The sequence below is a fragment of the Harpia harpyja genome, chromosome 11, assembly GCF_026419915.1.
Source record: "Harpia harpyja isolate bHarHar1 chromosome 11, bHarHar1 primary haplotype, whole genome shotgun sequence".
NCBI classification, from domain to species: Eukaryota; Metazoa; Chordata; class Aves; order Accipitriformes; family Accipitridae; genus Harpia; species Harpia harpyja.
Genome location: NC_068950.1, coordinates 3233217 through 3246867, shown reverse-complemented (window position 1 = coordinate 3246867; position 13651 = coordinate 3233217). Strand labels below are relative to the sequence as shown.

Below are 13651 nucleotides of genomic sequence, written 5' to 3'. Positions count from 1 at the left end.
AACTTCATGGTCCTACCTGTCCCCCTCGCCAAAAGCCCAATAAAAGGCAATGTCCCTTGGGTTTCTTTTGTCAAGACCACAGTGTGATTGGGCCTTTCCAGTCCCCTGATGCAATGTGAATACAGCCTGTCAGTGTCTTGTCACCTCTGTAATGTTCTTCTATTTACTGCCAGAATCGGCACCCCTGAAAGGCAAGGCTGAACCGCTGCCATTAAGTATAATTGTCATTGTGACAGGTCCATTGTGGGGGAGAAAATTTGTGCCTTTCAGAGTTGTCTCTCCCATAAAGAGCAGCAGTAAAATTGGAAATTAATCCCCTGGCTGACGGGGGGATCGGAGGGTGGGGGCTGTGCTCCCCTCGCCTTGAGCTGGGGTCTGCAGAGCCACGGCCGCTCCACGCAGCCCCCGGGCTGCAGACAAGTTTTCTTCCCTTATCCCCTGTTCAGCTCAAGAAAGGCAAAGCATTAACCGTTCCGTTGTTTGCTCCTCTCCGCAGATTTGTCCACCTTGGATGTGTTGTGTTCCCGTTGGAGGAGACCCCCATGGGCATGGACCCCCCGGCTCCGCAGAGGGCAGGGACCACTTCTCTAGGCTCAGCCCGGGTCTGCCAGGAAGGTGAGTTGGACCCGTAGAGAAGGTGAACTTGCCCAGCTCTGGTCACAGCTAAGTTAATTCTCTCCGGCCATTGAGTCCTTGGGAGGATCCCCAAGATCACATCTGATGGGTGTTCCTCACTCAAGAAGAGGAGGAACCCGTCCTCCTCTGGGGACCTGGACTGAGGCTCTTCCCTCCCAGCACGGCTGTCCGATCTCAAACGATGGCACTTAAAGGCCAATGGCCACAAGCTCTCGGTAGCGCTGGTGCTACCAGAGCACTGATTATAGTTCCCTTACAACGCTCATTTCAAGCTGTTTATTGCTACATGAGGAAAGTCGTATTGAAGTGTCTTGTGATCTCAGGCATCAGATGTATTTTGGAGACAAAGTTTGATGGAATTCAATTTCTCTGTTGGTTTTCCTCTCCCAGCTTCTGCCCGCATACAGCTGAGCGCAAAAACCCCCTCAGCTGAGAAGTTTTTATAGTCGTACCAAGATCTCTGAAACAGTTTCTCCTAAAATATTCAGGCTTAGTCACCAGTGTGAAGGAATAGCGAACTTTTGACGATTTGGGAGCTGCGTGCTGACACAAACGCGCAAAACTCCTCCAGCATCGCACCTGGGACCCGAAGCCGCTGTCAGCGCAGGGGTGAAAACGAGAACAAAATTAGCTCCTGGGAGGCCCAGCCGAGCTCCAGAGCAAGCCGGGCTGTCTGCCCCGAGAGCTGCCGTGTCCCGACGTAGTTTCCTGACGCCGATGTTCGTCCTGCCATTGCCTTCTGCCTTAGGTACAGCATCTCGCTCTTCTGTGCCTCAGTTCCTAAATCTGTATGGTGATGGTTATAATCCTGCCAGCCTTTTCCTTCTTATTTTTATGTCAGTTCTCAGTAGGGGAAGTTTCTTCTTTTGAACAGGCTTGCTTTCAATTTAGCAACTCTCTGCTTTCCTGTAGAAAATTGCAAATAGGTTATTCTAGCTGCTTTATTGCTACACCAGGTTAATTTCTTTCCTTGGGACTTCACTGCACCATGTTGGGTGAGGAGGAGGAAAATGCCTGCCATGAGCAGGCTTTCAGTGCTGAGGAGCTCCTCCGAGCTCCTGGTATTTCCCTTAGGGCTTCCTCCAGTCCAGAGCAAGGAAAAAATTTAAAATCAAGGTAGTGGAACCCAACACAATGTTTTACACTTGTTTTTTATTTCAGTGGTTTTGTGATTTAACAGCTCTGAAGCAGATCAGGGAAATTTATTGCATTGCAATTTTGTATTGCAGTAGCATCCTGCATACACAATTGGGATTAAGACTATATGATACAGGAATAATAAAACACGGTTAAGACAGGCTTGTGCCCTGGAAATGGTTTGCAGACTTTGTCGGGGAGATACCACAGCTCTGTCTAGAACACAGTGAAAAAGGATGACGATGAAAATAATAGGAACATGTGGTTTGCTGTGCGTATGACAGCGTGTGTAATTACGAGCCTTCTGGATGTTTTATTTTAGTGATGCAGTAGACAAAGAAATAATAAAGCATCAATGAAAACTTGAGGCACTTGGCCACTGCTAATGTGGTAGTGGTTATTCTTACAGAAAGATTTGAAGTTTACAGTTTCAGGGTAAATTTGGGGCAAGAAGAAAGAGTATTACATGGTATTTCTGCCACCCTTTGCAGCTGCCTTCTCGTAGTGACATGCACCCAGCAGTAGAGTGGAATGAGATTATGAATGGATAAACTTATTCGGAATGCTTAATTTCTTTAAAGTGATTATTTGTTTCCAAATCATCTCTGCTGTGCTCTGAATGTACACTGCACTTCCAAAGAGGTGGATAAGCTCAGAAGAAAACAAAATAAAACAGTGAGGGTTTTTGGCATCGTAAATGTTTCACGAGTTGGATGCCGTCTCAGATGTTATGAGCCGAGGTGTAAAACCAGCTTTGGCACAGATCCAGCATCCCCCCCCTAGGAAAGGCATGAGAATTACCCGTGAGAGAGACATCAAATGCACAGTCAAGGCTGTGGATCCTGCTGCCACCAGAATTCTCCAAGAGAGAAACCATTTTAGTTGTTTTGTTTTTTTGTTTTTTTTTTTTAAAAAAAGTAAAATCCCTGCAAATTATGTAAGGCTGCTTTGAAGCCTCAGAGGGAGCTGACATTCATTCTGCATCCCTTGTTGGAAAGGGACTGGGGGTGAGAGCCAGCTCCTGCCGATGGCAGCGAGAGGACAAGGACCCAGCCCGGAGCAGGGTCCTCGGCGATTTCTGCGTGGCAGGAGCCTTGTGTCTGGGAGCTTCACCTGCGGACCCCCAGCCAGGGCTTGGGGGAGTCGCTGCCTTCCCCCTGCGAACAAGGGAGCAGACAAAAGCTGCCAAGATCTGATAATAAAATCTGTTTGGAACAGCTGTCTGCTGACAAGTATAATAAACTGTATTAATGGTGTCATTATTATTCCCTAATTAAAAGCTAATAACTAAGAGTTAATTGCCTTTAAAAGATGAAGCAGTGCTATGGCAGGGATTTATCTCTGTTTTTCTTTGCTTGCCTGGCTATGCTGATATTTTCAGGCTAATTAATTGAATCAAATCTTACTGAAAACTAATAATCTCTCCGTGTCGATTCAACCAATTGAATTAAAAGGTGTTCGCTGTGTGCTCGGTTTAAAAAAATATATGTGTGCTCTTTGCAACTTGTTACCTCGGGTGATGATCATCAGCAGGGCTTAGCGTGGCACAGAGTGCAGAGGCACTTGGTGGAAAAATGTTTTGATGGGGCAAACTTTCCCCTGATGTTAAGAGGAGGGAACTGGAGCATCTTAGTTGCTGGAGGAATCCCACTGCCTCCAACTCGGTTGTTGCAGAATGACTGTTCTAGTGCAGGTGGACACAAAGCACCTGCAGCCTTAATAAAAGGATTTTATCCAGAGACAGCAAAAAAATAAAATACAGCTATCCTGAGCTTTTCTCTTCGGATGTTGATTAAGATTTTTGTGGTCAGTGCGGGATGAAGTGTTGTGTTAGGATCTGATTTTTTTTCATCTGATGGGTGAGAAGCCATTCGTAAGCCTTTGAGTCTTACAAGGGCTGGGACCATTTGCAGGCAAGGGTGCTGGTTTCTGCTGTCCCCCCTTTCCCCTCCATCGCTGCTGTCCTGTGTAGGGCTGGGTTTTGGGGTGTAGGTACAGCCGCAGACATGGAGCTGTGCGTGAACCTCCCATCCCTGCCCCAAAAAGTAACACTTCAGCATCCCCCCTTATAAGCTCCTGACAGTTGTGAAGGTAATTGAAAGGAACCAAATGTTCTCTTTGGAAGTTCACTTTATCAGTGTTAATCTTCTATGTGGAGTAATTTAATAAAGTTCCCCAAAGAGCAAACTGTAAATTCATTAGTGCCCATTTTGGACTGCGCCCTCCCTCATTTTGGGTAAAAAAAGAGATTAGAAGTCATCTGGGCTCTGTGATAATTAAAAAGAAGATGCTCAAACATAATTCTTAATTAAACAGTAATGAGATAAGAACTTGTGTAGTCTGCTTTTAGTCTGTTGGAAAGATGCAGAGGTTCCCATTGTAATTATGTGATTTATGATCTTCCACACAAAGATGTAATTAGTTTTTTTCCCCCCTTTTTAAAATTTAAACATTATTTAGATAAAAAATTGTACAGCAATTTGAATCTGCTTTTCCTGGTGGAATAGTAATTTGTTTGGATTTATCTTTAGGTTTCAACCTAAAAAATTCTTCCATAGCTAAGAGATGATACCCTAAAATACAAGAACCCCCCCTGTGTGTCTGAGAGCCCTAAGGAGAGGGAGGCAGGTTGTTGGATGCGATGGGATGGTAGTGGGAGATGGGGAGTGAGACATCTGAGGCAGAGAAATTGTGAAAGCATTTCTTCCTGCTTAAAGAGGTGAAATTTGTGTTTCCAGATGACACCTGTGGAACCCTTCCCCCTCTGATGCCAATCTGCTGTACTAATTAGACCCGCAGATGGTTTGTTTCTGCCTGCCTCATCTTCTGCAAAGAGATGGACTGAGCCCTCAGTGAGCTTTTGCAAATCATCGCCAGGGAGTTTGAACACATCTACCTCAGTGGAGTTACATAAATATTACAAACATGTGTATAGCTGTACATTAAATGGCATTCTGCTCTGCAGGAAAGCACACCAAAGGTGAGTTATTTACGATTTCTTTGTTTAAACACCTGTTTGAGTCTGCTTTTGAAGCTCTGCTCTCTCAGACACACATTGCCCTATACCTCATCTTTTTGTCCCAAAGTCACCTAACCCCATTTCATCGCAGGATAGGCCGTGCATACCAACCATGGTGGAAAATCCACCTCACTGGCACAGGAAAAAAGGGCACTGGTGGTTTAAGATCAGATTGCTGCCTGAAGGGAGAGTCTGTGTGGAAAACAGTGAGAAGAGCTTGAGGTCTCACCTGTGGAATAATGTCCAGGTTAGAGGAATATGATTCCTAGACCTTGCTGCTTCACCAGAGTAATGCTAAATTGACCTCAGTAAAAATAAAATAACTAAGACCAACTCTCCAGACACTGTGCTTTGCATGGCTTTTGCAGAGCTCTAGCTTGAAAGGACAAGGATTGGGGCAGAGGTGTTTGTCATGGAAACGAAGAGCGGGATTTGGTCAAAGGCCTGTTGCTGGTATAAGACTATTTTAAAGAAGGAATTTCTCATATATTGCATCATCTGATGAGTCCTGAGGTCCCATACCCCACCCTCTGTGGCAGTGGCACAGATGGTTTATATTGTGCCCTTCCCAGCTTAACCTGGCTGACCAGACTGTGCTGACCCGAAGATCCCCCCCTCCCTTCTCCTGGCACCTTATTCACTCTTCAGGGGGACCAGGGACAGAACAGATGTCCCTCCTTTCCTCATAAACAGCAGAACATCTCCACCTGCCAGACAAACAGTTTTCTAAAAGTTGTTAAAGTATTTGGGAGTTTGAGCAGCATCTTCTGAATATAACAGCCTCTAAAGCTGAGAACATGAGGGTCAACAACCAGTTTTCTTTTAATTTTGGAAGTGCGGTTTTCTGGGAATTGTATTCCTACACATTTTTAATATCCTTTCTTTTGTGTGACAGCTGTAGCAGATTTTCTCTTTGCTTCTCTTTCAGATAAAGAAGCAGAGAAGAACATGAATTCTTTTGTTGGTGGCCAGGAAGGGGTCATTAGTGCTGCCCAGCTGCTTTGCTGCCCAAATCACACACCTGATGCCACTTTGCAGGACTTGGGGGTCTGAATCATTTCTAGTCCTGCTTCGCTCCAGCTCGCTGCTTTGTTCTGCACTTGCTTGTCCCAGGGCAGCCTGGCAGGTCCGTGAGCTCGGCATCACTGAGAGGCTTCGTTTCGCTTGCCCCGTGGATGGAGGTTAGCTGGTATGGGTGAAGGTTAGTCGGGTTTGTGTTGCAAGAGGTGGTGGATCTGCAGCTACAGCTACTATCAGTTTCTTAGTAATTGTCCTCTCAACTTGTTCTGCTTTCGTGTTATTCCCTTGTCCCACCTCCATCTTCTCCCAAGACGTTTTTGTCTTCCCACTGTTTGTACCACTGACACAGGAGGGCTGGGGATCAAAATGTCTGGGTCTTGCCCTCCACATCGATGTTGTTTGCTGGTACGAAATGCCTGGGCACCAGCTGCTTCAGCAGGCTGTACGGGGGTTTTGGTGCTGGTGTGGAAAAGCTCATGTAGATCCAGCTCTGTCCCAGAGGTGCTGGTGACCACATGGCAGCTGGGGAGACCCCCCAGCACCCCCCAGGGCAAACTCAAGTCAAAGGGAACTGCCAGGAGATGGAGAAGCATGGCACCGCTCACCCTGCCTGCTTCGGGTGGCTCAGTGAAAGCTGGATCACTTTTCTGCAGGTAACTCTTCAGCATCTCCTCCCCAGCCCCTAAAAATATCCCGTGGGTGGTATCTGCAGGGCCCACGGCAGTTTTTTTAAATAATTTGCATTTTTTTGTCATTTGCATTGTATTTATGGCTGTGTGATTCAGCGAGGTGCCGTATGCCTCGACTGTCATCTCTAGGCCAGTCTGTAGGAAGGATTTGCACCTCACCCCCAAGGCAAATGCTCCGTGAGCTTCATTTCATTGTAGTGTTTTGGAGGAAGTGAAGATGGATGCATATTATACTGAAATCTCACCATCTCTTCCTCCCCCACATTTTAGGAGAATACGTATGAATCTCTGCTGTGTCCTCTTCTGTCTGTTAAATGTAGCAGTATGGAAAATGTTATTTCAGTTTTATCTATTTAAAAATGATTGTATGGATTAACAAACCAAGCAGAAGGTCTCTGCTGCTGTTTAACTTGGTGTCACTGTGTGCTTTTGGAAGACTCGTGGCTGCAGGTCACTGGCGAGCACTCAAGCACTTTGCTTGTATTTCTGCTTCCATAGATGTTGACAGTAATGCTGGAGGTGCCAGTCCTGTCCTGTTTGAAATAACAGCTTGGTGGGGTTTGGAACGTAGTGGAGATGCCTTCAAAAAAATCTGGCCTTGGTGAAGTGTCTTGATAAGATTGTGCCGTGATGAGTTGTGTTAGAAAGCCATGGTCAAGTTTTATTAAGAAAAGCCCCTTCGGTGTCTGGCAGAAATGAATTGGGTTGCTGTAAGGGACTGAATTAAAAATAGGAACCACAAATGCACTTTTCCACGGGATTGCTTTTGTCTGTCCCTTGTTGTTGCCTGGGTTTGGCCAAGGAAAGTGAAGGAAGTTTCTCTGGTCTAGTCCTGGTGTTGCCATGAGGGTGAGGAACAAAACCAGGAGCTCATCAGCAAAACCAGACCCAGAGCATTTGTGAGGGGTTAAATAAACTGCACAGTAAAGGTCTCGCAACTCCCCTTTACCCGCCCCTGCCTTTAAAAGCTGGACATCTACTTATTTTAATGGTGAATCCTGGAAATGCAGGACCTCAAGTGGAGCCTGGGGACTCTGCGGTCCCCAGGCTGTGCAGCTGGGAGCCGTCAGCGTTGATCCCCTCGCAGCTGCCTCCTCTGGGCACCTCTGCAGACCAGGGGAAGGCACCAGAACCCCCCCACCTTCCTTCTCCTGGGGCTTAGCATGTAGGTAGACACCTCCTGAGCCTTAAGCAGGGCATTTATTGCCCTAAAAAGAAATATGTATTTAATATATATAAATATCTATCTATCTATATCTATAGAATGAGTCTGGGTTGTTCATTGTTCACAGAAATACCAGTGCGCCGTCCCCATCCGTGCCGTGGGGCCGTTGGTTATTTTGCTGGGAATTGTTTGGTTCTCCCAGCCAGAAAGAGATGGGAGGAAGGTCCAGTGGAAGTGGAACCTGAATTAGTAATGTTTAGCAATTTCCTGAACAACACCTTACATGCAGCTCAGGCAGAATGTTATGTATTTAAAGAAAAGAGATTTTTTTTTTTTTAATCATTTGGACACAATATTTTTTTTAGAGGGGTTTATTATCCTCAGTAAGCCTGGGATAAAACCCTTGTGTAACCTATTAATCTAGGATTGCCATCTGCATGTATGTGTGTGCTTGTATGTATGCATCGCCGTATACATACACAGATGGATGGAGCCCCACACTCTCTTAATCAGGCATCTTTCTCTTTAACGACTGGAAGGGAATTGTGCGTGTCGGTCTTTTGAGAGATAAAGGCATGATGAGATAGCAACATCAGGGGTTGATCTCTGTACAAATTGCAAAGGGATCTAGAGTTATCGCTCTAGCGTATAGATGGATGGATAGATAAGTAGACGATAGAAAAATAGGCAGATTAAAGATGGACTGGGATGAATATGTTAAATGGCTGGAGAGAGCGCACTGTTAATAAATAGAAATATAGCGCCGCTGTTCAGGCTTCAGCCATCTTCCTCGGTTTGAAACAATCTAGTAATTTGATTTTATTGTAAATAGTTAATGCAAGTGCAAGAAGCAGACACAGCGGTATGCATGGTGAGGTTTAAAGCAATCACCTTCTTGTTTGTCTGCACGGTTATGCCCTGCTTAGTCACCAGGATGGTGTTTTCTTCAACTTCTTCATAATTCTCTATTCTTTATCTGCTGTATCCTAAATGTGGCTTTAAAATATACACTCCCCCTTCCACCCTAGAGATGTTTCAAAGAACAGTAAAAGCAGAGGGGCTGTGCCTTACCCCTCCTCCCTGGCCTTTCTCACGCGCTGATCGGGAGGCGAAGCTGTCTCCTTTCCGAGGCTGTTTAATACCTCCCGTATCATCTCGAATGAGAAAACACAGGTCAAGCAAAAGCAACACTTGGGATTCAAACTTAGATTTGTCTTTTGGATCTCAGCTGCTGGCAGAGCTGAGTCCCAATCCTGCTGTTAGCCGAGAGGTCAGTGTGTGCAGACTGAGCCAAATGTTATTGTCTCTGCTTCCCTGGGATAGATGGATTTGGTGATGGGGACATGGGGATGTGCAGTGGCTCCATTCCTACTGAACTCAGCCCGATTCAGCCAGCACAGCACCATCGATGCCTGTCAGCCCAAGAGGGGAACGCCCAGGGCATCTCACTTCTGCACCCTTGGGGTGGCAAGCCAGGGTCCGAGGACCATCCGCGGAGTCAAAGGTGTCGGGGTCGTGCTTTCAGCGTGCCGATGTAAGTAGGTTTTCACCAGTGAACGAGGCTTCTCTCCAGGCTGGTGGGGTGTTTGGCTTTATAGGAGGAGCAACAGCTGCCACGTGGATCTGGGATGGCTCCGGTTGTGCCGAGAGTTGGTGTTGGACGAGCTGAGGCTGGTGCCGAGAGCGGGAGGGTTGTGAGCAGTCGGCGGCAAGAAAGTGGTAGTCATGGGTGGGCTTTTCCTTCAGCCCCTGCAGAAGTGACTGAAGCTCGGATGCGAGGAGGGAAAGCTCTGACGGTTCTTGGGCTGCAGCTTCTGTCGTGCTCCAACGTGGGATTTGCTCCTGAAAGGGAAGAGAGGGTTTCTGTGCAGCCGTGGGTGCAGAGAGGGAGCGCTGGCACGTCTGTTCAGGTGCCTGTTGTGACACTGCAATAAAAGTGATTGAACTTGTTGTGGTTTCCTTCTTAGGAAATTTGGGAGCAGTCTCCCTGTATCCCTTTCCCAGTGGATGAACTTGTTGAGATAGTAAGGCAATTTTCTCAGTGCCTGTGAGGGTATTTACTTTTTCCATTTCAGTTCTACATCTGTTCGGTTACTGACTTGGAATTTGCAACCATCTTATTTAGGAGAAAGAATTGATTTCTCATTCTCTTACTGCTTCTCTTGGTATAATTAAAGCATATTGCAACATGAAGAATTTCTCCTGGCCTGGGAACTGGTTTGCCACTTGGGTAATTCTGTAAACCAAGAAAGGCTTTTCCTTTTCCTCTGGAATGTAAATTACAGTTACATCTACTTTAAAGTCTTTGTTCTGCTGCAGGGGACTGAAGGGGCTCTTGGTTTAGGTTTCTGCAGAGGCGTAGGGGCTTTTGCAAATCAATCCCTTAGTGATTTGGCATCCAGGCCGTTGCAAATTAAGACTGATGCGTGAGCTGGTTTTGCCCAGCGTGGTGTAGATGAGAAGTGGGACAAGCCTGCTCCCTCCGAGCCCCCGAGAAGGGCTCTCTTCTGCCGAGCACCATCTCTGCTGCTCTGAGCTGACCCGCCGGCCCGTCGCCGCGGGGAGCTCCAGCTTCTTGTGGCAGCACCAGGTTGGCCGTGGGGGTCCGGGTGCCCTTCACGGCCCCGGCAGGACGTCCCACGGCAGACGGAGGGACAGACGTGCAGGGTCTCTGCTGCCTGGGGCTGGGGATGGACCGAGCAGGTCGGGGTTGCCACGTGCCAGACCCGTGGTCTGGGGTCCGCAGGTGGCCCTGGCAAGGGGGGCTCAGGGTTTGGTGGCCTTCCAGCAGCTGCGCTTGAGGAGAGAAAGAGTAATTCGGAACTGACCTTTGGATCTAGCATAAATAGTTATGGGAGAGGAGAGGAGGCCTTAAGGAGACATTCCTTAAACTGCGAAAAGAATCGGTTCAGGGTTTACATGTAAATGATGTCAGAAACGCCTTGAGATCCGCCTGCTGCTGGAGAGGGCAGTGCAGGGCTGGGTGCTGGCTGCAAGGTTACAGCGAGGGGCTGGCGGGGAGCAGGGGGAGCACCGTCTAAGGCAAAGTGGGTGTTTTCCCTGGGGGTCCCTGGTGATGGGACCTGCTTTGGCCAGGGCCGGGGTCAGCTCTGAATCCTGCCGGGGCTGGTCCTGGCTGAATCTCCTGCTGTGGGATACTGTTCCTCGGAGCAAACTCTGAACTATGCCCTGGATGCTCTCTCCATGATGAAAATCTGCGCTGTAGCCTGTTCTGGAGGGGTGGATTAGGCTCTGTTCTTGATGTTTATCTCACCTTTAATAAGAGAGGGCTCTGCAGCTGAGATTCCCTTGTAAAACCACCATCTGTGCTTTAACTCTGATCCTCTGTAAGGAATCGTATTGGTGTAGATCCAGAGCCCTGCTGACAGTCCTTTTCTGTAAAAATATTACCTGCAATGATTTACTCCTTCCACCATGTGCTAGCATCGCTAATAAACTTGCTGTCAAAGCTGTCTGTCGCAGCTCATGTTAAAGAAAGAGTGCGACAGATTAAAAAAAGACCCTTGGATCAATAAGAAACAAGAGCCTTCCCTATTTCCTTGCTGAAAATGGGCATTAATGGACCATCACTTAGTGTGTAATTAAAATAAAAGGAAAGTCAGCTGTGTGCCAGGTTTCAGGCTGGTGCTGTCTGGCAGAGCAAGCCCTGAAAGACTTGAGCTTGTAGCAAGAACTCTGATTTCATTTGCTCTTTGCAGCGAGGACCGGCGCCACGGCACAGGCGAGGTGTACCACGCACATCCTGGAGCCCGGAATCATTTATGCTTAATCACACCACTAGCAAATCGGTCCATCGCATTCAGAAACCGCAAGTTAGAATGTAATTTCAGCAGCTTATGAGCATCAGTGAAAGGCTGCGTCAATGGGGCTATTACGTGCAGGTTTTTTCAATGTCTTCGTGGTGTCTCTGCTGAGGCTGAGGGTGTCCTGGTCTAAAGCAGAGATGGAGAGCATAAAAACCTGCTGGTTATCTTCTGTGATAAAATGAATCTGTGAAAAGCTTTGCAGTATGAATTACACTGAGCCAAGTCAAAGTAGCAAGTGTTCCAGCTGGGAGGTTTTTGTGGAGCCGAGATCAGGTCTCTGCAGGGTCCTCTGTTATCCCTCTTTGTCCTTAGGGGCTTGTACGTGGTATCTGCTCTTTGCTTATGGTCCTTTACGGCTTTTCTGCTGTGATCTTTAGGTATCTAAAAGCGCAGTTTGGCTCTGATGGTCTGAGTCAGCCCTTGCCTGGCCCTGAGCGATGTGGTGTTTTCCTCCCAGGCCACTGAGCATCTTGTTTTAGTTACCTGTGGTACATCTAAACCAGATGTCCCCGACCTGTTCTGGCTGCAGGGAACCACAGAGGTATTTATTGGCCGTGGACATCTTGGCTCTCTTCCTTGTCAGCGGGGGTTTCTCTGGATGGCCAAATCAGGACGCCTCCGATGGGTTTTTCTGTGCCAGAATCATTGTCCGGAGCATCCCGCTGTGTCCATCGGCTAAGGAGGGAGGGCTCTGCTGCCTCTTCCCCCCCCCCACGTGCTCTTCCTGATCTTGTGGTATGAGGAGCAGGAAGGAGCTGAGTTTGTTACCGCTGCTACAGACTTTGCTTAAATATCTTCTAAGTTTTGCGTGGAGTGGTACAATGGAAATCAGAAGGCAAAGATGGTAATGGGGTTTTCCTAGCAATGATGCTTATGTTTCTTGACCTTCCACGAGGAGCTGTTGTAGGACCATCACGACTGCTGTAGTGTCAAGGCGGACTCAGTGTCATTTTAAGTCTTTGCAGCTTTTGTAAGCTTTACTCTCACGCCGCGAAGACTTCATTTTGTGTTTGCTTCTCTAACTGGCTTCCTACTGTATTGGTTGGGGGTTTTTTTTTGAAAGATTTACTTAGTTCCCAGCTGTTGTTCCAATTTTCTTTGTCACTCACCTTACTGTAGTCCATGTGGAATTTATTTCTGTTCTGTAAGGGTTTTGCATCTCAACATGGGGGATGGTCACACCAGCTCAAAAAAGAATAGAACAAAAATAAGAGACTGGAGAGCGGCGATGAGAGTGATTAGCATCACAGAGAGACAGGAATAGCGTTGCTGAGGATGCAGGAGACCAGGTAGGCACAGGGTGGAGGTAGGGAGGAGGCTGATGAACAGAGCTTAGAAGAAAAATCAGTTTTTCCTTTCTAATCTTCAATGATAAAATAAAGGGATCATCAAAATCAACACATTGATTGATGCAAGGTTGATGAAAGGTGTCTGTCCTGTGTTGTACTGCTGATCTGTAGAGTTCAGTACTACAAATTATGAATCCAGGAGATTATGAAGAGTCAAAAGTCATTACTATTCATGTAACTGCCTGGAGGTACTCACATACATAATTATAAACCAGGAGATTTTTTTTTCCTTCTCCTTTTTTCCTGTGCCATCAGGGTTGTTGCTGTTTGATGTTTGTTTGGCTCCCTACCTGCTCCATCTATCATGTGGAGTAGCAACATTTTGAAGGTGATGTAATTCCCTGGGTTCGCAGCTCACCTGATGTTTGATCATGGTTCTATGCTAACCTGCTGATTTTTTTTATCCCCCCCCCCCCCCCCAAAAGCTTAAGCCAAAAAGCTGGTGGTGGCACAGCCCATCTGTAAGTGGGAGGGAAAAAATACCTGATACAGAATATTCCCATCATCCTCCTGCTGCTGCTTCCAAAAACCTGTGTCCTCACCAGCCTTTCCCTGCTCAGCTCCTGTTTGCCTTAATGTGGATGGAGCGGGAACCTCAGTCTGGATTGAGCCTACCTGTGAGCAGGAGCCACTGTTAGCACAGACCTGCTAAAGAAAGACTATGGTTTGGCTTATTAGGCTCTGGCTCAGCTGGACAAAGATTTTTAAGCAGCTCATGTTGGCATTGAGAAGGCAGCTAAGTTTTCTGCTTTCAGCATTGCCACCCCATTGCGCTGTAGGTTATGGCAGCATGAGGCATGGGCTTTTCC

The 13651-nt window shown here is 47.1% G+C and overlaps 1 long non-coding RNA gene across 1 annotated transcript; it reads left to right on the top strand.

Moving 5' to 3' along the window:
• The first annotated feature begins 697 nt into the window (after positions 1 to 697).
• Positions 698 to 6422, top strand: LOC128148302 (uncharacterized). Its single transcript, XR_008237248.1, has 3 exons — positions 698 to 1384; positions 4512 to 4753; positions 5721 to 6422. It is a non-coding gene; the product is annotated as an uncharacterized LOC128148302 (long non-coding RNA).
• Positions 6423 to 13651: the final 7229 nt, after the last annotated feature.